The sequence below is a fragment of the Pelodiscus sinensis genome, chromosome 1 (assembly GCF_052426305.1).
Source record: "Pelodiscus sinensis isolate ZL-2025 chromosome 1, ASM5242630v1, whole genome shotgun sequence".
NCBI classification, from domain to species: Eukaryota; Metazoa; Chordata; order Testudines; family Trionychidae; genus Pelodiscus; species Pelodiscus sinensis.
This window is the reverse complement of record NC_143052.1, coordinates 336,060,542-336,083,917: the sequence shown is the minus strand read 5'-3', so window position 1 is coordinate 336,083,917 and position 23,376 is coordinate 336,060,542. Positions and strand designations below refer to the sequence as shown.

The window sequence follows — 23,376 nt, the reverse complement described above, 5'->3', positions numbered from 1 at the left end:
CATAGGATGGCAGGTGGGAGCCAGCAGCCTCTGTCCACAGCAGCCCCTGTCCATGGGGGGATCCCAGCTTGGATCCCTGCGGACAGGGACTGCTGCCACAAAGCAGCTTCTGTCTGCAGGGAGCCTGGGCCTGCTGTGGGCAGAGGCAGCTTCCCGGCAACCTCCCCTGCCCCCACCCCACGCCTCTGCCTCTGATAGAGACAGCACCGGGGAAGGGTGGGGAAGGAGGCACCATAGAGCCGGTGCTGAGTAGAACCGGCTTTTAAGCCAGCTCCCCACAACGCTAGCTCCTGCTTCCCCTGCCTTGCTGCCTCTAATACAGCAATGCGAGTAGTTGAGTAGATTACAATAAGCCTAGGCTTATTGGTTAATTGCATAGTTGACTACACATTTACATCCCTAGTTCATATTCTGATAACTGGCAATACCAATCAGGGCTCCACTGTGCTAGGCACTGGACAAATCAACAGCAGAGGCGACATTAGGGACATGAAAGGTTTAACCAGTAACCCCTACCCATTGGAGGCAGAGGGCTGTTCCATGGGCCACCTCAAACATGGCTGCTCCTGCCAAGTGGCAGGGTCCAGCTCAACCAGCCCAATACGTTTAACTGGTTAACCAATTAAATTGGATTTTACATCCCAAAGAGGCACCCCTGCCCCAATGAGTTTGCAGTCTGCACCTGGCAGGATTCAACAAGTGGATGAAATGGGGGTGGGGAGGATGGTAGGGGGTGGGTAGTAAATAGGAAACAAGCTATCAATAAAATAAACAGGGTTTGGCATAAAGCCAAAATCTTAGCTCTCCACCTGCCTAGCTAATACTAAAAGATAGCAACTTGGTGGTACTATGGCTGAGGAAAGATTTTAAAGAGTTTTAAAAAGAGGAAGAGGTGGAAGCCTTCTTATTTTTGTCAGGGAGTTTATTCCCACGCTGTCCCAGTCCCTTCAGAGAAGCAGACAATCAAACCTGCCCTCATTGGCAAGGGGAAAACAAGGCTGGCAGTCTAATAAGATAGCAGAGCAGAAACAATACTGGCTAGATGGGGAAAGGCCCTTAAATTGTACTCAGTGGGGTAGGGGGAGGAGCTAGTGAAAGGATGCAAAGAGGGTGTTGCTGTGATTAGATAATGAGACAGGAAGATGTCCCTTGCACCTACTTTTTTAGTGGACCATATGGTTGGCATCTAGGCCAGCAGAAATTAGAGCCATTAAGGCAGGGCTACTCAACACGCGGCATGCAGCCCGTTTGTTTGCAGCCCGCGAGTGAGAGCTAAAACAAAAAAGTAGTCAATATATAGGGTTGCCAGATAGTTTAACCAAAAATACTGAACATCCCCCTCCCTCACCTCACTCCCAAAAAAAAACACTGGAAAAAAATTATGTTGGGGGAGGGGAAAAAAGGGGGAGGGGGAGACCAAAGTTGTTGAGCAAAAAACAAACAAACAAAAAAGGACTCCGAGAGTTATTAAGCACAAAAATAAATAAATAAATAAATAAATAAATAAATAAATAAATAAAACAGCATTATAACAGAGTCAGGAACAGGGGAGCAGTTGCGCACTAAGACCCAGGGAAGGCATTGTTTCCCCTTGGTCTTTAGGCTTTTTGCTGGCGGCCATTTTGTGTTATTGATCAAGCCAAAATGCAGCTTCCCTGCAGAACTAGGTAAGCAGGGGATCCGGGGGCGGGGGGTGTTGGGAGTCAGGGGGGAGGCCGGGGGTTGGGCCCAGTTGCCAAGTGTGTTCTAGGGTTGCCAGGTGTCCGGTATTTTCGCCTCCTGGCAGGGAAAAAAAATCAGAAAATACTGGGCATTTTAGGTATCCAGTATTTTCTGAATTTTTTTTACTGGACAGGAGGTGAAAATACCGGACCGTCCAGGTCAATACTGGATACCTGGCAACCCTATCAATATAATGGTCTTCTGTTGATATGCATTTTAGTAGTTAAATTCCCGGGCTGTCATTGCTCATTTAAAGTGCTATCATATGGGTGGAAATGGGGTAAAAATTGCATTTTGTTAATATCAGCAGAACTGACTTAAATGGGGCCTGTGTGTTGTGTAGCCTTGCCTTAATTTATGTATTCATGCCTGTCAGTGTGAAAGAAGCTATTTGCATATTTACTTGCATATACAGGCAGTCCCCGGGTTACGTACAAGATAGGGACTGTAGGTTTGTTCTTAAGTTGAATTTGTATGTAAGTCGGAACTGGTACATATTGTAGGGGAAACTCTACCCAAACATTTCTCCAGAGCTCAGTTTTATTCTCCCACACCTCACTTCCCTCAGTCTTTTATTCTCAAGCTGAGGTGTCTGCTGAGAAAGCCGCTCCGCGTTTCCCTGGTCTGCTGGAGGGGGGTGCTAGCTTCGCATCTCCCTGGTCTGCTGGAGGGAAGCAGCTAGTGCAGGGTTGCCTCACCCCGTTTGTAAGTAGGGATCTGATGTAAGTCGGATCCATGTAACCCGGGGACTGCCTGTACATGCAATCACACAAATTGCGGCCCTCGGCATGGGCTGAGTATCATTGTGGCCCGTGGGGCTTCCATAACCCGGCATTAAGGCATGAGATGAAGGTTTAAACAAGAATCTCGGGAATCTGGATAGGTGGAAGAGGGGTCCCCCTAGTGGGGGATTCACCTGCACAGAGCTTCTTGTGGGACTGGGGTCTTTGATTACGAATCCTTGGTATTATACATAAACACAAAGCACAGATCCCTAGCAGTATCAGCGCTGGCTAATCAAAACATTATATTAAATACTGTTATCACATTTTTGCTTCTATAACTTTCAACCACAGGACATTTTCTGATGACTCAGTCATATATGAAGCAAAATGCAGGACAATGTAGCACTTTAAAGACTAACAAGATGGTTTATTAGATGATGAGCTTTCGTGGGCCAGACCCACTTCTCAGTCATATATGAATGCATTTTTCTTTCCCTTTTCTCTCAATCCAGCAAGAGCATTTGAACCACCATAACAGTCGTTCTTGCTGCCAGGCACTAGTGCATCTCCAAGGAACTGTGACACAGCACTTAGTATTTTTAGTTACCGACTCAGAGTAAAACAATTCCTTATTATTCACGTGTGATCCGCTAAGCATGATTACTTAACATGAGTAAGCAGAAGTTGGATCTCACACAGCCACACTGAAATCCAGAAGTGACACAAAGGGAAGAAAACCACCTGACAAATCACTCTGAGAGGGAGAGAGCTCATTTCTTCCCAGAAGCATACTCTGGTCCCCAGGGTTATCTACTGCCAGCCAGAGCCATGAAGCCCAGAGAAGACGTGCCACCTGGGCCACGATCCAAGCACTTTTGGACTGAATCGGACATGAGTGGCACTACGACCCCATGTGCCAGGTCACAATGCCACTCACTGAACACTGGAGTCTGTGAGTATAGGGGCTCATGGACAACGGAGGTCCAGCTGTTGGAGGATGCTAGAGAGGGGGAAAAAGAGCAGGGGAAATCTATCCACTGCCCCAGCCATTCATACACAGTCCTCCTGCTGACTTGGAGGTCCCCATGCACTCTCCAATCCACATCTTCCACGTCCCAAAGAAATCTCTTGAAGGAGGAAACCAGCACAATGGGGCCACAGGCAGTTCTATTGCCTCTCAAACATATTAGTGAGACCCCCATGGTACGCTTGTCCCCCCCCCCCACGCTGCTCCCTCCTGACAGACACTTACTGCCTACACCACCCAGCTGCTGTGGAAGTTCTGTGCTTGGTAGTGTTCCTTCACCTTGCCAGGAACGAGTGGGACCCACTCATGGGAATAAAGTCAGCAGAATCCCCCTTTGTTTTTCTTTTTAGTCTGACAGTGGTTTGTCTGCATGTAGCACAGCCGAGTTAGTGGATGACTAAGATATTTTTGTGGGTTAATATTTTGTTCAGCATGTGCCATGGACAAGGAATTTATCTGCAGAAAAGAAGTGCCCTAGGATTTATTCCGCTGAGAATTTAACTTCCAGTTTGATTTAGTTTCTTTCCAAGGGAACTTTATTCTCCTTGCATTTGGCTCCCTTCACATGTATTAGTTATCCCAAGCTGAGCCTGGTTTCCCTCTCCAGTATTTTTTGTTGTGCTTCCTACAGACTGGATAGTTTCTTTTTATCTGCTCTTTGCATTGCTCTTCCATGTATTTGTCTGGAAGGGAACAGAAGGTTCCTCCTTATCTTTGACATCCTGACAGAACATACAATGCACAGTCACTCAGAATAACAGAACAAGCAGTGTAAGTTACGGGCAAGGATTCAAAAGCTAGATGGGAAATGTTAATTGTTTTGGAGCAACCGAGTTCTTATTTTAAAAGGGTGACACTGAAAGCTTGACATGCCTTCGCATATTTGCCTGGTGGGCTTGTCACATTATTTTCCTCTCCTAGAGTTTTATGCTACCACTAATCCCTGATCTTTGTAGTATCAGAGCACCTCCCACACAAAATAGATGTGAGGTCTCCAATAGACTTCATGGAGCCTCTCGCTCTTCTTTCTCTCTCAGGTTGAGCAACTCTGCTAGAAGCAGGGCTTACGTCTGAGGCCAAATTCAGACCTTGTGTAAGCATGTGCATGACTTGCACTCACTATCCTTCCCAAGGAATCAATACCAATATATAAATAAACTGCAGAGATCGCTCTTACATAGAACCCACCTTCAACGGGACTACACATGTGAGCAAAGTTCAGTGTGTTTGCCATATCAGCGCCCATCGCTCTGCATGTCAATGCACAGCCTTCTCTTGGAAAACACACAGTTTTCTTCTGTTATAGCAACCAAATGCTGTGTTGGCTGATCCATTAGAACTGCCACTACATGTAGGAAGATGTAATTCAAAAGAAAACTAGTTTCAAGCTGCTACTTGGTGTCTCAAAGCTCAGCTCTGAAGCACAGGTCTTTCGCTTTACCATATATTGAACCAAACATGTTTAGACATTTTTAAGGAGCACTGCCAACATTAAAATAAAATAAATAAATAACTATGCACATACATGCACGCGCACGCAATATAGTTAGGGTGGAGGGGAAGAATCTAAATAAAACATAAGATCATTAGAACAAAGATTAGAACAAACAACATTTTCCTGTTTCCCTGCCCCAATTTTTTAATGCACATGTGACAGGGCATTTCATATGCTTTATAAAAATATGCTTATGAATATGAATAAGACATATCTGGAATATGCTTTATACAAAATACTTCATGTAAGATATCTCTGGAATAGTTATAAACTACTGAATATGATTTTCATTTATATGGACGTGTCATCTTTGTAGATCAAGTTGGGAATATGGAGTATAAACCTGTGTTATTAATGTAGTCATGCTAAGTGAGGGCCATTAATGGTACTTCAGGGCTATAATGGCCCATTAGCAAGAATTTAGACTTCCTGCAGCCACGTGGGTCAGCCCCTGAAGAGAGAAGACAGAGGTCTTGCACAGACATGTGATCATGTCACTGGAGACTGGAATCCATCTAAAACCATGAACTTTTCCATGAATAGCTGGGAGGGGATCAACACCTCCTATTTAAGGGTGAGATGTAAGGTATTCTAGGTTATGAGTGCTCCTTGGCTTCCCCACCCAACATGACTTCAGGAAATATCTGAGGGAACAGCTGGACCAGAAGCCTATTAGAACATCTATGAGGGTGAGATATTACATGTCACTAATCTCTTTAGTATACTAAGCTTAGCTTGCATGTTCTCTTTTATTTTGCTTAGTAACCTACTTTACTCTGTGTGCTATCTCTTATGACTACTTCAGTCCTACCTTATATACTTAATACAATCAATCACTTTTGTTTATTAATAAACCCAGTGTAAATAATTGTACCGGAAGGTGGGAGCAGCTATGCATCTCTTTCTTTAAAACCAAACAAAGAACGTGAACAACATGAGCTTATCCTGAATCAGTCTTTATACAGGGTAAGATGGATTTATCTAGGGTTCAGGTCCCATTGAGACGGTGCATTTGGGTGCTGTGACAAGTCCCTTTAGCTGGGCCTTCCCAGAGCAGAGCTGATCTCAGTATCTTTATTATACTACAGAGAGCTGTAACCCCGTCTCTGTGTCATTGCTGGACGAAGCCTGAGGGTCTGGCTCAGCACGACAGAGTTGAGGGGCACCCAGGAGGGCAGGAAGGTGGCTCTGTGATATTTCAGCACCTCAAGTGACAGTCCCAAAGGGGTCCCAGCAACCAAACCCATCACAGTATGTATTTGTTTTCACTTTGTATATAGTAACATTCACTGTCTTCGCTGTAGACAGTCAGTTTTTCCTGATTGATGGCAGACTTTAATGGGACCTAAACAGAAGGACTTAAGGGGCAGAGATTAGGGATGTGAGATATCAGGTAATGGAATAGCCATGTAAGCGCACAAAATATTGTCGGTTATACAACTATTCGACAGTGCCTGTGGGCGGAGCTGGCATCCAGTGTGCTCCTGGCCTCACTCTCAGGGAGATCCCTGGTACCCTGTGCTGCTGCCTCTCTATCAGAGGCAGCAATCTGGGGTGCCAGGTAGGAGCTGGTCTGCAAGGGGAACCAGTTTAAAAACCAGCTCCCCACCCAGACAGGCTGCCTGCTGCCCCATGCAGGATGGCAGCAGCCCCTGTCCAAGGGGGTTTGAGCTCCCTGCAGACAGAGGCTGCTGCGGGGGGGGGGGGGGGGGGGGGGCGAGGAGGCTGCCACAAAGCAGTCTCTGTCCAAGTCGACCCAGGCTGGCTGTGAACAGAAGCTGGTCTGGCAGCAGCCCCTATCCAAGGGGGAGGGGAGGGAGAGGTGTCCGAGCTCTCCACAGGCAGAGAGAGGGCAGCCCAGCATATTATACTTTAATAGAAACAGAGAGTGAAACTGACGAAGAGCCAAAGTAAAATTTGACCAGCCTAAGATGAAATTAAAAATAATAATGAAGAATAAATTAGAGTTTTTAAATTTTCTATCAGATCAGCTGTGGTGCATTTGTTAACAATAGTACAGAGGGAATAAAATTCAGAAAAACAAGGTACATGAGGTTTTTAGCTCCTAGTGCTGTTTCAAGAGACTTGATGTTGTCCTTTATTGGGAGTGGGGGAAAACAAAAACAAAAGTTAAATGTTAGTTGCATTCTTCTAATCCCAGTGTTTGTGTAAAATGCACATTTTTCCAGAATTCTAGTCTGTAACATGGAGCACTTCAATAGAGCACAAATTTGTACTGAAAAGGCATTTTATAAAGAAGAATGTGGAACATGCCCCATCACTTCACCCTCTACTCTGCCTCTCTCCACAACAAAAACAAAAAAGCGAAGGATCTGGAGCACAGAATCAGTACAGCCTGCACTATGACTCCTTCATTACACAGGCCAGCATTCCTCCTGCTGACATCAATGCCTATTCAGAAACCAATCTATTAATTAAGGTTAGATTATAAAGTCATTGAGACAGAAATAGTCTTTTCATTATGTGCAAACATCTATACTGTGATTTATTTATATTTTTGCATGCACATAAAATAAAATGCATTTATATTTTATATTTAACGGGAGCCGGTGTGGTGTCTGTAGGGAACAGAGTACTGGAGAAGGTCTCAAGAGATTTAGCTTCTGTTCCTAGCTCTGCCACTCACGTGCTGAATGACCATGGGAAAGTCACTTTATCTCTGTGTGCCTCAGTTTACTCCATTTTACAGAGGTGGGGCCGTGATACTAACATCCTATGTTAAGCATTTGAGATCTATGGAAGAAAAAGCACTATGTAACACTGAGATGGCCTTATTACCATTAGTGTTGTTATTGTTATCCACAGCGCATATGGGCCCCCAATCAATGACAGGAGCCTCTATGTCAGGGGTGGGCAATAAGCAGTTTGTGGGCCAGACATGGTTTGCCAGTGTTAGCCCCTAGGACCACCAGATGCTTTATTTATCTGTGCATCCATGGGTATGGCCATGTTCAGCGCCCGTTGGCCACAGTTCACTATTCTTGGCCAATGGGAGCTATAGAAAGTGATAGTCTGGCCCACCCCACTTCCCACAGCTCCCATTGGCAGAGAACAGTAAACCACGGCTGGGAGCTGAGAGTAGCCATGCATGCAGACACACAGATAAACCAAGCATCCTGCAGTCACCAGCGCCTAACCCTGGCAACCAAGTGAGCCACTTATTGCCCACCCTGGCTGTAGGTCCTAGCATCTATATATCAACAATCCCAGGACTGGGCTGCCTGCACAGCCAGAGCAGCCTCTGCTTTGCGGAAGCCTCCCCTGCCACTCTCCCCACCGTGCTGCTGCCTCTGATAGAGGCAGCAGTACGGGGTGGGGGACAGGCAGCTCTGTGGAGACGGTGCTAGGGGGAACCAACTTTTAAGCCAGCTCCCTCCCAGCACCAGCTCCTTTTCCCCCCACTTTACTGACTCTGATACAGAGGCAGGAAGTCGGGGGGGAGGGGGCGAGAAATGCGAGTAGTCAACTTGACTAACCGATAAACCTAGGCTTATCAGTTAGTCAACTAGTTGATGACTCACTCACATCCCTAGCATGAAGTGATGGAAACAGTTAGCAGCTTCATTCAGTGATCTTTTTGTTAAGAATTTCACTAGGTTCGATCATCACTGGGATCTGTAATCTGTTACCAACCAATTTTTCAATTCTTAGCCACTCTACAGTCGGGCAACATTCCTGGCTTTCAGCTACAGTGCAGCATGTATTTATGTCATCCCAAGAGTGACAGCAGAGGTAACTCAACCAATCACCACCCTTGGCCAACAGCTAATTCACATGCAACAATTTCATTGGTTATATGAGGGAGACTGCACAGATGGTGGGTTACTTGACCCAACTGCCACACCAGTCTGATGAGCTTTTGGCTATTAGTAATACAAATAAATGACTGTTGTCCATTGTAGCAGAATGCAGTGGTTACAGTCGTGGTCAGGATCCAGCACTTTCAGAAATCTTGAACCAGCAATAACTGTCATTCATGAAACCCACGCTTACACCGTGTCAACAGTCCCCCACTAGTGCCTAGATCAAATCAAACCTCATGATGACACAGGGACTTTGAGTTATCAGAGGAGGCTTTTAGCTCAGGGAGGACAGGATCATGCTTTTGCATCCAGAGTTCAGTTCCCACTAGAGCTGAAAGCGCCATGCTGTTTTAACGCTGTTTTATTTTATTTTATTTTTTTGCGCAACAACCTTGGTCTCCCCTTTTTTCCCCCCAACAGAATTTTTCCCATGTTTGTTTGTTTTTTGGAGGAGGAGGGGTTCGGTATTTTTGGTTAAACCATCTGGCAACCCTACTTAGGTATACAGAAAATATTACAGTTAATACAGATTCAAAGATAAGCCTAATTCTTCAGCCATCAAATTATCCCTTGCAGGCCTATGCATTGCAAAGCGCTCAGGTCCAGACACGCTATTGAATTACCTAACATATAAATACAATAGTTTCATTTGCAACGGATTGTGGGATGCAAATGTAAGCCCAGCTCATGCCCCCTGCATGGACAAACTGCATGGAGTTTCCCGCAATATTTTATTTTGGCAACATTCATTTCCCTCGCTGTCATAGAAAAGTCATAGGGATTTTTCCATGGCAGATATAATAGGGACCTGGGCCAACCACACTGCTTCTCAGCTCCCTGCTGCTTTGTCAGATGGGAGAAGTGCTGATCAGAATGACATTGAAGAGTTTTCACGGCACACAGGCGCTCCCTGCCAAAGTCTGTAAAATACTTTAGCTTCTGCAAATAGAAGCTACTTTAAGAGCAAAATATTATGTATAGGAAAAAAAAACCCAGAGCACCACATTCCATCAAATACAGCTAATGCTTGCATTTGTTTGTCTTGGACATCTATGGTGGTGTGTTGCAACCGCTTCTATGTTACTGAGACAATATTAAAACAGACATTACACTGCAACTATTTGCAAATGGACACAAAGATTCATTTTTCATGTGGTTTAAAAAGTACAGCTGAAGTGAACATATATAATGGTGACTGAACAGGGAATGCATATGCAAATGTGTCCCAGGCAGTTTTTGCTATGTGTTTTTTCTTCCATGGTTTTAAAAAAAGAAAGCACATTTTTATAGAGAGTGGAAAAATAAGGCAGAGATGTTTATGCTTAAAACAACCACCCACATTTATTTACCTTTATCCAATAGGGCATGAGTTCTGACTGCTGACCTTCAAACTAATTGGAAAAGTCAAAAACAACTTTTACACAGACTTCCAAGACATGTTTAGACATGGAATTCAAATAGCTTATGGTGCCTACGCATGTACAGTGCATCATCCAAAATACAGCATGTCTACAGGAATAGCATGCAAAGAGTCAAGAAGCCAACACATGCGTGAATAGACAGACCTTAAAATTGTGGAAAACTGTGCTGATCAACAGTAGCCAAAAATGGCTTTTAATCTACTCAAAAGCTGTTCCTTTCTTCTACAAAGGGGAAAAAATATGAAAAGGTTTCAAAAACCACAGCCAAAAACACTAACTGGAATGTGTCTTGTGTGGAAAGCCAGCAGACATTCATGTGGGCAGCTCTTCAACAAGGAATAAAATTTCCCTTAAAAAGCTGTAGGTTTCTGAATAAATGCTATCATGCCGCCACAGATAACCGAGTCAGAAAAACTGCCATTGTTTACTACTAACTGAGGGTACGTCTACACTGCAATACTATTTCAGGATACTACAGTATCCTGAAATAGCAATCCTGCGTCTTCACAGCAAGCCTGTTATTTCGGGCTCGTTATTCCTGTGTCCCTATAAATCTCATTCTAGTAGGAGTAAGGGACGTATCAGAATAGCACTTTATTTTGAAATGTAGTGCTGCGTAGACAGCGCCAAATGACAAAATAAGCTATTTCAAAATAGCATTGAAATAAGATATGCAGTTTGAACTACGCAAATTGTGTATCTTATTTCGAGTTACGGTGCAGTGTAGACACACCCTAAAACATCAAGGAGCCTTATGGCACCTTAAAGACTAACATATTTCTATGGGCATCATCTTTTGTGGACAAAGACCCACTTCATTATCATCTTTGCCTACAAAATCTTATGCCCAAATAAATCTGTTAGTTTTTAAGATGCCACAGGACTCGTTGTTGTTTTTACAGGTACAGACTAACACAGCTATCCCTCTGATAATTTAAAAAATGAGGAGTCCTGTGGCCTTAGAGACTAACAAAATATATACAGTATCATGAGCTTTCATGGGCAAAATCTCTGATAACTATTTACTACTGTTATCTCTACAATCTCACCATCTCATTCCCCTTTTGGTGTTGGGAACTAATTATTCAGAGTCCACTGCCTCTAAGACACACTGGCCTGAGACACTCCTTTGTGCTATAATTCTACTAGGCATGACACAAAGGGGATGGAAAAGGATACTGGCATGCCCAGAGACTAAGGATGTTAAGAGGTAGGTAATCCACTAATCGTGTAGTCAATAAAATTTTATCGACTACACAATTAGTCAATAAGGGATGCCTTCCTGTGTGCCTGGTTCTTACTACATTTAAACTGCAGAGCTGCAGCCAGGGTAGCTCCTGGACCTGGCGCGAGCCAGGACTGAGCCATCCAGCAGCCCTTGTCTGTAAGGGGTTGCAGCTTCCTGTCTGTTGGGAACCCCACGGACAGGGGCTGCTGCTGGAGCAGCCTCTGCCTGCAGCCAGCCCAGGCCACCACGGGCAGGGACTGCTTCATGGCAGCTTCCCCTGGCCACCCTCCCCTCCCACACTGCTGCGTCTGATGGAGGGGCAAGTGGCACTGGGGAGATGGCGCTGGGGGGAAACCGGCTGACACAGAAGCAGCAAGGGGTGGGGAAAGTGAGTAGTCGAGTAGTCAACTACTTGCTTACATCCCTACCAGAGACTAAAGCAAATCTTCTGCCTGAGGTTCTTGTGTCTAGTCTCGTACAAGATGGATATTCCTTTTCTGCCTACCATCCTCTATTCACCTCCAGCAGCTGCTGGGGGCTTGCTGTCTGTTTGAGGCACTGTTCGCATCTTTTAAAAGCACACAAGACACTGTTTCAAGTGAAGGTGTTTGTTCCTGTGCCGATAAGGACCATCAGAGCTGCCATGACAGACTCTCTTTGGGAGGTGCCAATTAGACAATGCACCCACCTCAGTACAGCGGAGTGTTCTGAAAGTCAACAAGAGAACCACAGTAGCAGGTAGGGATATAAGAGGCTAACTGGTTACCCAGTAAGCAGATGGCTTATCAGCCTGCTTACAAGGTACACAGTTAACCAGCCCTGATGGTTGCAGCAAACCCAGGGACTGGGACCAGCGCAGTCCTGGCCACTTGCAGCTGGTGGTTAACCAGTTAAACAATTTGTTACACTATTGTAGCCACTTTTTACATTCCTAGTAGCATGCATTAATCCCAAATTGTGACATTAGACCAAATTCAAACTGCAAAAGCAGGAGACTAAGTCAACGGAGCTTATGCCAGTGGGAAATTTGGTCCACAAGGCAATGGATGTGGAAGGCCTCAATCTTACAGAGATGGAACATTGCATTTCTAAAGTCAGAGGGATGTTATCTTGGTCATGACAACAGGCACTGAACCAAAACTAACAGCATCACCCTCTGCGCTGGAGCTAACGGACTACATTCTGTCGCAGGGATCAGTGGAATGGGCAGTGAGGGACAGACACAGACGCTGAACGGTGAGTTACAGCCTTGAGTGGGATGATAGCCATGATCTTTGCAGTTCATTTCACTGACCTTTGGTAATTCAGGGGGAGATTGCACCATCACAGCTGGAACTCTCAGAAGGCAGTTAAAATGTACCTAAAATTGAGCCACAGCAAATGGATGACTAGCAATCAATCTGTCCTTTTTATATGGTTAAAATTCACTGCTGCTATATTAAAGCAAGTTGCCATTTGTGCAAATTGAGCAACAGGAGCAATGGCAGCAGAAAGGATCTTGGCTGGCTGCTCAGCACTTTGGGGGTTTGCTCTCAGGCCTGCCAAACTGAAGTGTTTACTCTTCAGACTGTAGCTGGCCTCACAAACATTACTAACTAGCATTAGCAAGAACAGCAAGGAGGAGAGCAAAATTGTCAAGGTAAAAATAACACTTTCCTGGGCATTGTAATGGATTCTGCCGGACACCTTATTTGTTTATTTGATCTTACTAACAAGAGTGTCTAGACAGCTGCACCTCCTGAAGAGTAGCCACAGTACCTTCAACTGCAGTCTGATTTCCTGCATCTTTAAGTCTCCAAAGCAAAACAGACATTTCCTTTAAGAGGATTTCTGTGTTGCCCTATTAGAGGATTACATGCATTTGTGTTAGTTCTCTTACAGTAACAATAATCAAAGTCGAAACTGCAAAAGTCAAGATGTTACATCTGTGAGAACAGTAGGTGTATTGTACAATAAAAAAGCCTTTTTTTAAATGTTCCATCTGATTATATCATCAGCTACAATGAGAGCAGAAATGGACCCCTTAATTAGCACCACTCACACACATTTTATAACATAGCCTGAAGTGCAGCAATGAATCCTTCCCAAGACAAGCCCTCTGAGAAATTCTCTCTGAATCAGCGCAGCATTCTGTTAGCATAGGTGTTAATGCCAGTGCATTCTGACACAGGGAACACTAAGAATTGCTGCTCTTGCATTTTCATGTAGAGAGGAAACATCTGGCGTGTACAACAGGAACTGGAAATAAGAACACAAGCTCTGCCACTGACTCACCACAAAACTTTGGGCAAGTCCTTTAATTGCTCGGCAATTTGGTAATCTAAAACATGGGGAATCCCATAGGATATAGGATGAAAGACTCCCAAGCACTGACTAAACAGCAGTTCTACAGAAGAGGACTTGGGGATTACAGTAAACAAGAAACTGGATATGAGTCACAGTGTGCCCTTTTCGCCCATAAGGCTAACGGCATATTGGGCTGCATTAGTAGGAGCATTGCCAGCTGATCGAGGGAAGTAATTATTCCCCTCTATTCAACACTGGTGAGGCCACATCTGGAGTACTGTGTACGGTTGGGGCCCACCACCACAGAAAGAATGTGGATAAATTGGAAAGAGTCCAGAGGAGGTCAACAAAAATGATTGGGGAACGGGATTCATGATTTATGAGGAATTGGGCTTATTTAGTCTGCAGACAAGAAAAATGAAGGGTTCCAAAGAGATGGTGCTAGGCTATTCTCAGTGGTGGCAGATAACAGAACAAGATTCAATGGTCTAAGTTGCAGTGGAGGAGGTCTAGATTGGATATTATGAAAATTTATTCACTAGGAGGGTGCTAAAGCACTGGAATGGGCTATCTAGGGAGGTGGTGAAATCTCTGTGTTTAGAGGTGTTTAAGTCACGACTCAAAGGTTGGGGTTGGACCTGCTTTGAGCAGGAGGTTGGACTAAATGACCTCTGGAGGTCTTTTCCAATCTTCTATTAATCTTCTATGATTCTATAAGTAAAAACGGTTTTACAGTTTGGTATCTTACAGGGAAATTATAAGAATGTTTGTGGAATTCTCTGAGATTCCTAAATGGCAGACACTATGGAGCTGCAAAGTATTTAATATTTCGTCTGCAAAGTGGGATGGCCAATGTTTAGTATTGTGGGCAGCAAACAGTACATCAGAGAACAACAAGGACTAGTTCAAGATGTACTTCACTTTAAAAAAAAATTGGTCACACTTGTTTCTATATTTTGTTTGCATCTGGTCTTACACTCTGCACAGGAAGGAAAAAGCAAGCTTCAAGTATGTTAATTACAAGTTAAACTCTATAATTCAGGTGTGCATCCAACATACTATTCGAGGGAGTAATGGTGGGGAAATCAAAAAATGCTTGTGTGAGGAAAAGAGATACCAGGAAATCCTCCCTGAATGAAACGACATAAGAATAATTAGCCAACCATAATTATAGGCCATCTCTTGCAATTGGGATAAGAAGGATAACAATTCATAGCACATAGTTCATTCATCCTGTAAAAAGGAACTTCAACCTATGTTCTTATGTAAGTATGTATTTTTCATAGCTAGGTATCTCTCTCAGAACTCGCCTACACCACGCTGCACTTGGAAAAGAATACTACTGACAATTTTTGTAAAGTGCTTCCAAGATGAGACAAAGTATTGAAGTTCTAATTCAGTCTCACAACTCCCTTCCTTCCCCCTTCCCTCCATAAGGGAGGGAGACATTCAAATTCCTCCATTTAGCAATTAAAGCAGAGGCAAATAAAATAGCTGAATGATACTTGGTTGAATGATCATTTGCTCACTTTACTGTTAATTTAGCCTCTCCTTTCTGCAGCCCTATATCTGTGTGTAGCATTCGCCTACTGCAGGGGTTTTCATTTCAAACTCTGGGTCAAACTCTGTCCCAACCTGCAATGCTTCCCACAGCTCCCATTGTCCTGGAACTGTGATCCACAGCCAATGGGAGTTGCAATCACCCATGCTTGAAGAGACACAGGTAAACAAAGCATCTTGCAGCCAGTTAGCAGCTTTCCCTTACAAGCCAGGCCCCAGAGTTTGAAAACTTCTGACCTACTGCATTTTCTTATCATCTAGTCCAGTGTTCTCAACCAGTGGTACGAGTACTTTTAGGGGTACTCGAGAGAAGTCTAGGGGGTATGTCGACACAATTGAAATTTAGAGAAAACTGAATTTTTGTTTTAAGTTTTACAGCGTTTTATTATTTTTGTACTTTTAACACCCAAAAATTTCATCGCCTGCCCAGCTACAATTAAGTTGTTTAAACAAATGTGTTGCAATGGTAGGAAAAAAAAACCCTCTGTGTCTGAAAACTGTAGGTACTGGGAGTACTTATACTTTTTTTTAAAGGGATACTTTATAAAAAAAAAAGGTTGAGAAACACTGCCTTAAGTCCACAATCCCCTTTGAGGCAAGGACTGTCTTTTTATGCATGTCTGCACAGTATCTAGCACAAAGGGTCTCTGATCCTTCATTAGTGCCCCCTCCTGCAATAGTGAAATAATAAATTACATTTAGTAGGTACTAGTACTTCCAACCCATATTATCATCAGAGGCAAGGAGATTAACTGAACTGGCCATGGCCACCGAGCGAAGGATAGAATTCTGTTTATCACATTAGTTAAAATGCAATACGGTACAGTCCTGTTTTTGCTGCTCTGTCCTCTATTGATACAAAACAGGACGCCTTAATGTCCTATTTTCTCGAGACCAGAGGTCAAAGTTAGCTGATGTGCCCCAGAGCAGTGCTCCAACAAGAAGCCGGCTGGGGCCAGCTGTTCCCAGCCAAGTTGGGCTCCTGGGACTCTCCTTCAGGCTGCCTTGCTAAGTAGCAGGTAGCCAGGGAGGTGAAAGGGGCTAGGCTGGGGTGCCCCAGCTGCTAACACAGCCTCCCAGCACACTTTGGGGGGGGGGGGATATGGGTCTTCTTCCCTTATCAGGGAGTGAAGGGAAAATACAGTTTGTGTCTCTCTCTTGTTCCTGGCTGCTTGAGGGGAAGGCAGAGGAGGAATGCAGCAGTCTCTGTACTTTTCCCTCAATTCCAGAGAGTCAGAGGAAGAAAAGCAGCAGCGACCCAGTATGTTTGGCAGCAGCCCTCTCCCTCCCGAAATGGCCCCCTGGCCCTCCACACTCACCCCTCCGCCCCCAGCCCTGACTCCTGAACCCCTCACATTCCCCAGCCACAGGCCCCCTAAGCATTAAATGCAGTTGTCCTCTATTCTTGAGATAGCTTGATGACCACCCTATTTTCAAGAGAGGAGAAAAATGTACCGCTGGGACTTGCAGACCACACTGCCTATTTGGAATCTGTTGACAGTGATGAAAAGAAGAACAGCAGCCTCATGTTATGCCACAGAACAGCCTGTTGGCCTCTCTTGGACTATTATTGACAAACATACTAACTGGTCAGATTAGGTCTTGGAACTGAGAGAGAGAGAGAGAGAATTAATACAGTTCATGAACGGGTTGAAGCATATGCTCCGCTCTACTGATTGCAATATGATCTTTCGAAGGTCAAGGGCAGGCCTGGACAAAATACGGCCCACGGGCCGCATCTGGCTCGCCAACACACCAAATCCATCTACAGACACTGCAGGGAACCCCAAGTAGGCACCCCACTTGCCTTGTCCCACTCGCACACAACTCAAAAACACAGCTGCAGGGCGATTTCACTTTAAAAACTGAGTCCCAAGGGGAGGGGGGGGGAAGCTTTAGGAGCTGCTCCTGCCTCCAGCACAATTCCATTGGCTGGCTTCTGGCTGGAAACTGGTCAATGGGAGCTGCCTGTTTCAATAACATGTAGCCACAAAACACAAGGGGCTGGTAGTTATTCACAGAGCACATGGCTGCATCCTCTGCGGGGGCGGGGCAGGCAGGGAGGCTGATTGAGGAACAGGCTGCTGGATTATAAATCTCCTGGCCAGAGCCTGCCTCTGGCACCCCCGCCCTCCCTTTCCCAACCCTCTGACCCCACTCCTGCCCCCTTACACCACATACCCAAATCCTCTGCCTCCCTCTTGCACTCATATCTCCTCCCAGATCAGGCACCCCAAGCCCCTACCCCAGATCACAGTCCCCTTCTCGCCTAGCTCACAACCCAATCCCTTGCACCGCTACATGTATACCAATTCCCTGCCCTAGGTCACAATCCAACCCTCTGCACTCAGTCCAGTACCTCAGGTCACAACTGCCTCCTTCACCCAAACTCCCTCCCTTATTCCAAGCTCCCTCCTGCACCTAATCTCCATCTCAGACCCCGCAACTCCTCCCTTAATATAATGGAAGAGTGCAGCCCTCGACCACTTTCCAAATTCTTGGAGTGCCCCTCCCCCCCATCAAAAATTATTGCCCACCTCTGGTCAAGGGTCTTTTCCTCAAGTGGGAAGGACCAGTGTTTTTAGAGCAGGAGAATCTGACTTCTTTCTGTGCTGTCACCATAGCATTCCAACTAGCTACAGGCAATCCCCGACTTACGTCGGATCCGCACTTACGAACGGGGCTTTCTCGCCCCGGAGGTCGAGGTGGCGGATTGCTACCTGCGAGCTCCGGGGCGAGAAAGCCCCGTTCGTAAGCTGCTCCAGTGCCCCTGATCTGCTGGAGACCGTCTCCAGCAGACCAGGGGCACCGGGCGGGTTCCCGCGCTTCTGAGGCTTTGCCAGAGCAAAGCCTCAGAAGCGCGGGGAACCGCCGCTGCTGCCGCCTCAGTCCCGGTGCCTGTGGTCTGCTGGGGACCGTCCCCAGCAGACCACAGGCACCGGGACTGAAGCTGCAGCCGCGGCGGGGTCCCGCGCCTCTGAGACTTTGCCAGAGCAAAGCCTCAGAGGCGCGGCACCCCGCTGCCGCTGCGGCTCTGATCCCCGTGTCCCTGGTCTGCTGGGGGGGGGGGCGCAGTTAGTGTGCCCCCCCCCAGCAGACCAGGCTTTTGTTTTGGACCCTGGGGCAGAGCAGCTGGGGCGCTGCCGATTGGTCCTGCAGCGCCGCTCTGGGCACTACTGGACCAACCCGGCAGCACCCCAGCTGCTCTGCCCCAGGTCCTGATTCAGCCGCTGCTGGTCAGTTTCAGCTGAAACTGACCAGCAGCGGCTGAATCAGGACACCTGGGGCAGAGCAGATAGGGTGCTGCTGGGTTGGTCCAGTAGCACCGAGGAGCGGCGCTACTGGAGCAACCCAGCAGCACCCCAGCTGCTCTGCCCCAGGCGTCCCCAAGTCAGCTTCTGCTGAAACTGACCAGCGCTGACTACAGGAAGCCCCAGGCAGAGTTGCTCTGCCCCGGGCTTCCTGGAATCAGCTGCTGATCAGTTTCAGCAGCAGCTGACTTGGGGACGCCTGGGGTTCTTAAGTTGATTCTGTATGTAAGTCAGAACTGGCGGTCAGTTTCAGCAGCGGCTGAATCTGGACGCCAGTTCCGACTTACATACAGATTCAACTTAAGAACAAACCTACAGTCCCTATCTTGTACGTAACCCGGGGACTGCCTGTATTCTGTGGAGCACAACAAGAACCATGAAATCTTCAGTAACCACTAAAATGTAATTCTTTCCCTCCCTCCTCACACACACAGCTATAAGCAAGCTGCAGGAGAGTTTGATTGCTGCCTTATTCTCTCTAATACATTACTCACTGGGAAGCGGGCACTGGTATTTGGCTGAAATCTTTGGGGGGGGGGGAGAGATTACCTGTGCCTTGTTTGTGACCTCCTCTATGCCCCATTTGTAATCACTCACATTTACATGCCAAGATGATGTCCAGACTCCTTACCATGGACTTCTCCTTCAACAAGAAGCAGATTTCAAGGTTCTAAAGTTTGCTACCAGGAAAGGGGAGACTGTATTTTATATCTAATGGTCTTATTTGAAAGAAAATTCTTACCTGACAATAAGCCAGCATTTCTTATAGAAATTCAATTGCCAGTGAATATTAGAGTACCCACTTTTTTCAAAGATGTACCTAAGCACGTATTTAGCCAGGGAATTGCAACTTTTAGTATCTCTCAAATAAATATATGCTGTAAAGTCTTCCAAGAAAACTATATAAATGAGAAAAAAATGAACTAACAGACTGGGTGCGATGCAACCACCCAGCTCTGAAGTAAGAGTGGCAATACTGTGACCATCCTAAAATAACCTGGTGACCTCTCCCTACAACTCCCTTTTTGGGTCAGGATTCTCATTTGAGAATCACTGGTCTCCCCTGTGAAATCTGTGTGCTTTTATTCTATACTACACAAAAGGCCAGATTTCATGAGAGGAGACCAGATTTCAGAGACCACAATATGTTTTTAAGGTCCGTGAATTTAGTAAGGCCTTACTTATGGGTCAAAGTCTGTCTGCTTTTGCACACATCAGAAAATTTGAGGGCAAAGAGGGAGCATAGGATGGACACTTTCTTCTCTAGGTCCAAGCCACTGCAGAAATCTTATTCTATAGCAGTGGTCACCAACCAGTTGATTGTGATCAACTGGTTGATCATGGAGGCACTTCCAGTTGATCTCGACACAGTGTTCTCAGCCCCTCCTTGATTCCCGCCCCCTCACAACGAAGAGCCTGCACTGGTGCTACAGCCTCCCACCCCTCACAAAATTGGAGCCAAAGCCAGCTTTCTGTGGCGGGGGCAGGAGGAGAAGTCCTGCGGCTCGATGCCAGATCCAGCTTCTCAGGAAGTGCGCACTCGCTGCTCCTCCCCTCCTCACAGCAATGCGCATGATTGTTGTCTTGCCTTCCTTCCCCCGTGCACCAGGGAGGCAGAATCAGGGAGGAGCTTAAGATGGCAGCAGAGGAACCAGAGTGGCTGGATTTCTTAAAGGAGCGGCACATGTGCTTCTTCCAACACTGCCTGCTGATCCTTCCCAAGAGATACTCATCCCTGGAGACCCCCAGGTACCAGCCGAGCTGCCCCTGCCCCCTCTCCTCTGCCCAGACACTCACCAGTGCCCTGTTCCTGCACTCTCCCTCCTGGCCAGACACCTATCCCCAGCTTGCTGTTGTACCCTACTTTTCACCCAGATTCTGCACCCCCATTCTTATCCTGCTTACGGGCAGCTCTGTCCCACACACTAGAGCCCTCATTTTTGTCCACCCTGGGGAGCCCACAAAATCCAATAACCCTGGATTATTAATCTGGCCAGCATCCCCTTCTCCTCCTCCTCTTGCACCCAAATTTCCTCCCAGAGCTTGCACCTCTCACCCCTTCCCACACCAACGGCTGGGGACAGCAAGTGATGAAGGGGAAGGGAATGGAGAGGGTGGAGTCTCAAGAAAGGGGTGGGGTCTTGGGGAAGGAATGGGGTAGATCTTGGCTTGCCCTGGCATTTAAAAAGTGATCTTGGGTATAAAAAGGCTGAGTCTCACCAAGGGGGATATAGGAAAGATGTTCCAAGGTAGGACCTGTGGGGCAGAGATCATTTTTATTATGTAGGATTTGTGCTGCAGTAGCACCCATTACCCCCAACCAGGGATCAAGGCCCCACTGCATTATGCATTGTATGTGCACACACACACATACAATAATCTCAACCCTAGAGACTGTACAAACTAAAGTATCAGAGGGGTAGCCGTGTTAGTCTGAATCTGCAAAAGCGACGAGGAGTCCTGTGGCACCTTATAGACTAACTGAAGTGTAGGAGCATAAGCTTTCGTGGGCAAAGACCCACTTCATGCATCTGACGAAGTGGGTCTTTGCCCACAAAAGCTTATGCTCCTACACTTCAGTTAGTCTATAAGGGTACGTCTAGACTACAGGCTTCTGTCGACAGAAGTTTGTCGACAGATACTGTCAACAAAACTTCTGTCGACAAAGCGCGTCCAGACTACATTGAGTTCTGTCGACAAAGCAAGCTGCTTTTGTCGACATGGTAGTCTGGACGCAAAGGACAGTTTCCATTCAATAACACCTTCTGTCGACAGAAACTCTGTCGACAGAAGGTGTTATTCCTCGTAAAATGAGGTTTACATACGTCGACAAAACTTCTGAGTTCTGTCTACGTTATGTCGACAGAACTCAGCGGTAGTGTGGACGCAGGTATAGTTTTGTCGACAAAAGTGGACTTTTGTCGACAAAACTCTGTAGTCTAGACACACCCTAAGGTGCCACAGGACTCCTCGTCGCTTGTACAAACTAAATAAGTCCCATCTTCATGTATGTGCATTTATATTCTTAGCTCAGCTATTATTCACTTCTGTACACAGAAATTATTCACACTCCTGGTAGGATTCATTTATTCAGAGACATCTACAGATGGGTGCAGCAGACGGGAACACAGGGGCACAATAACTCCACTTTCATGACACTGATATTCATACATATTCATGTGGTTCTCACAATGTGCCAATATTTAGCCTTATGAAGTATGGCTGAGAGTTTCAAAGCCAGGGGATTTGGGAACCTAATTCTCATTAGGAATATAAAGGGGCAACTGGTTACCCGGTAAGCATTGTCTTACCAGCATGCTTACCAGGGTAACCAGTTAACTGGTGCATGGCCCAGCCAGAGCAGCCCCCACCCACAGTGGAGGGTTGCTCTAACCCATCTGGGCCCACCACACCATGCCGCAGGAGAGGGGTGCTCCAGCCTGGCCAGGCCACAGCAGGCCCCCACCTGAGGTGCGGCAAGCCCTGTCTGGCTGGATCCACCATGGTGCACTGCAAACGGTAGGAGTTGCTTCCACCAGGCCCATTGCAATGTGCCATGGGCAGGGGGCTTCTCTGGCAGTTCCCTGCCCATGGTGAAATGCGACGGGCCAACATATAGTTTAACCAGTTAACATTTTTAATGGGATTTTATATCCCTAATTCTCATTAGATAGGAAAGGGAACTAGGTGTCCAAATACCCATTACGCATACTGAGGATTTAAGGCTTTTCCCAGATGAAAAGCATTACATGAATATAACATCACAGACCCATTTATTTAGACTTTTCCCTTTACTAATTCTGCATTCTCCAGAGTAGCCTACACCAGACTGGGAAACATTTGTGAGCATTTCAAGAGCTGCCTTGCTAAAATTAAAAGGTTTCATCTTGTTCACTTAAAGCAAACATTACCCAATTCATTTCTCTCCCTGAGCACTGATATCAGCAAGCGTGTGCTCAACTCTGAGAACTGTTGCACTTCAGCTATGGAGCTACAGAGGGAGCTCACACATAGTTTTACAGATGGAAGTTGATGTGTCAGCACGACACTGGTATAACAAAGCAGTGTTCAATTGGAGGGAGGGTTAAGATTACAGCAATTTCTAAGAGGCAGGATTAATACTGGTGCTATACATAAGATGACAGTATCAGTGCTTCTTCTTGCCTTTCAGCTAAGGTTGAAGACTAACCCTTCTCTCGCTGAAGTCAATGAGAGGGCTCTACCACTGATTTCAAAGGGGCAAGCCTCAAGAGTACTATCCGTTAAACGTCAGTTATATCTTCGGTCTTTACTAGAATCTGCTCTAGCATGGGGATAGGCTTTATGACCCAACAAATCTTTCCATCTCTTGGTCACTATGATTCTATATAAATATTGGCCTATATAACAGACCTCAGTTGTTCAGGATCTCGATTACAGTCCTTGGGGAATTCTGCAATTTACTATGACTCCATGTGCGACAATTGCAGAATTCCCCTGGGACTAAAATTGGTGATCAACATTACCCAAAAGAGCCACAGAAGTGCGAGTTCATTGTTCTACTGATTATTTAAATATTCTCACAGAAAAATGACTGTGCAAGTATTCTACAATCGGTTAATAATTTAATAGCATAGTGTTTTAATACCATGTGCTTCAAAGAGCTGCAGGAGACACCCAGAAGAGCCACTTATGACTTTTTAGCATTAGTCTGAGTATCATAGCTATACAGGGCACATGAACTAAAAGGCTATTTACCTCTGGAGTCGTTATGATCCTGACTGTTAAAAAACATTAA

General features: G+C 45.9%; 2 protein-coding genes across 2 annotated transcripts in view; one reads left to right on the top strand and one right to left on the bottom strand.

Moving 5' to 3' along the window:
• Positions 1-7,519, top strand: part of DDIAS (DNA damage induced apoptosis suppressor) — a 78,605-nt gene extending 71,086 nt beyond the window's left edge. The window contains exon 6 of the transcript XR_016348569.1: positions 2,960-7,519. The gene's annotated coding sequence lies outside the window, so the exon portion shown is untranslated. The remainder of the gene's footprint in view (positions 1-2,959) is intronic.
• The window catches only part of RAB30 (RAB30, member RAS oncogene family), a 63,610-nt gene that overhangs the window by 12,921 nt on the left and 27,313 nt on the right, over positions 1-23,376 (bottom strand). The window lies entirely within an intron of this gene.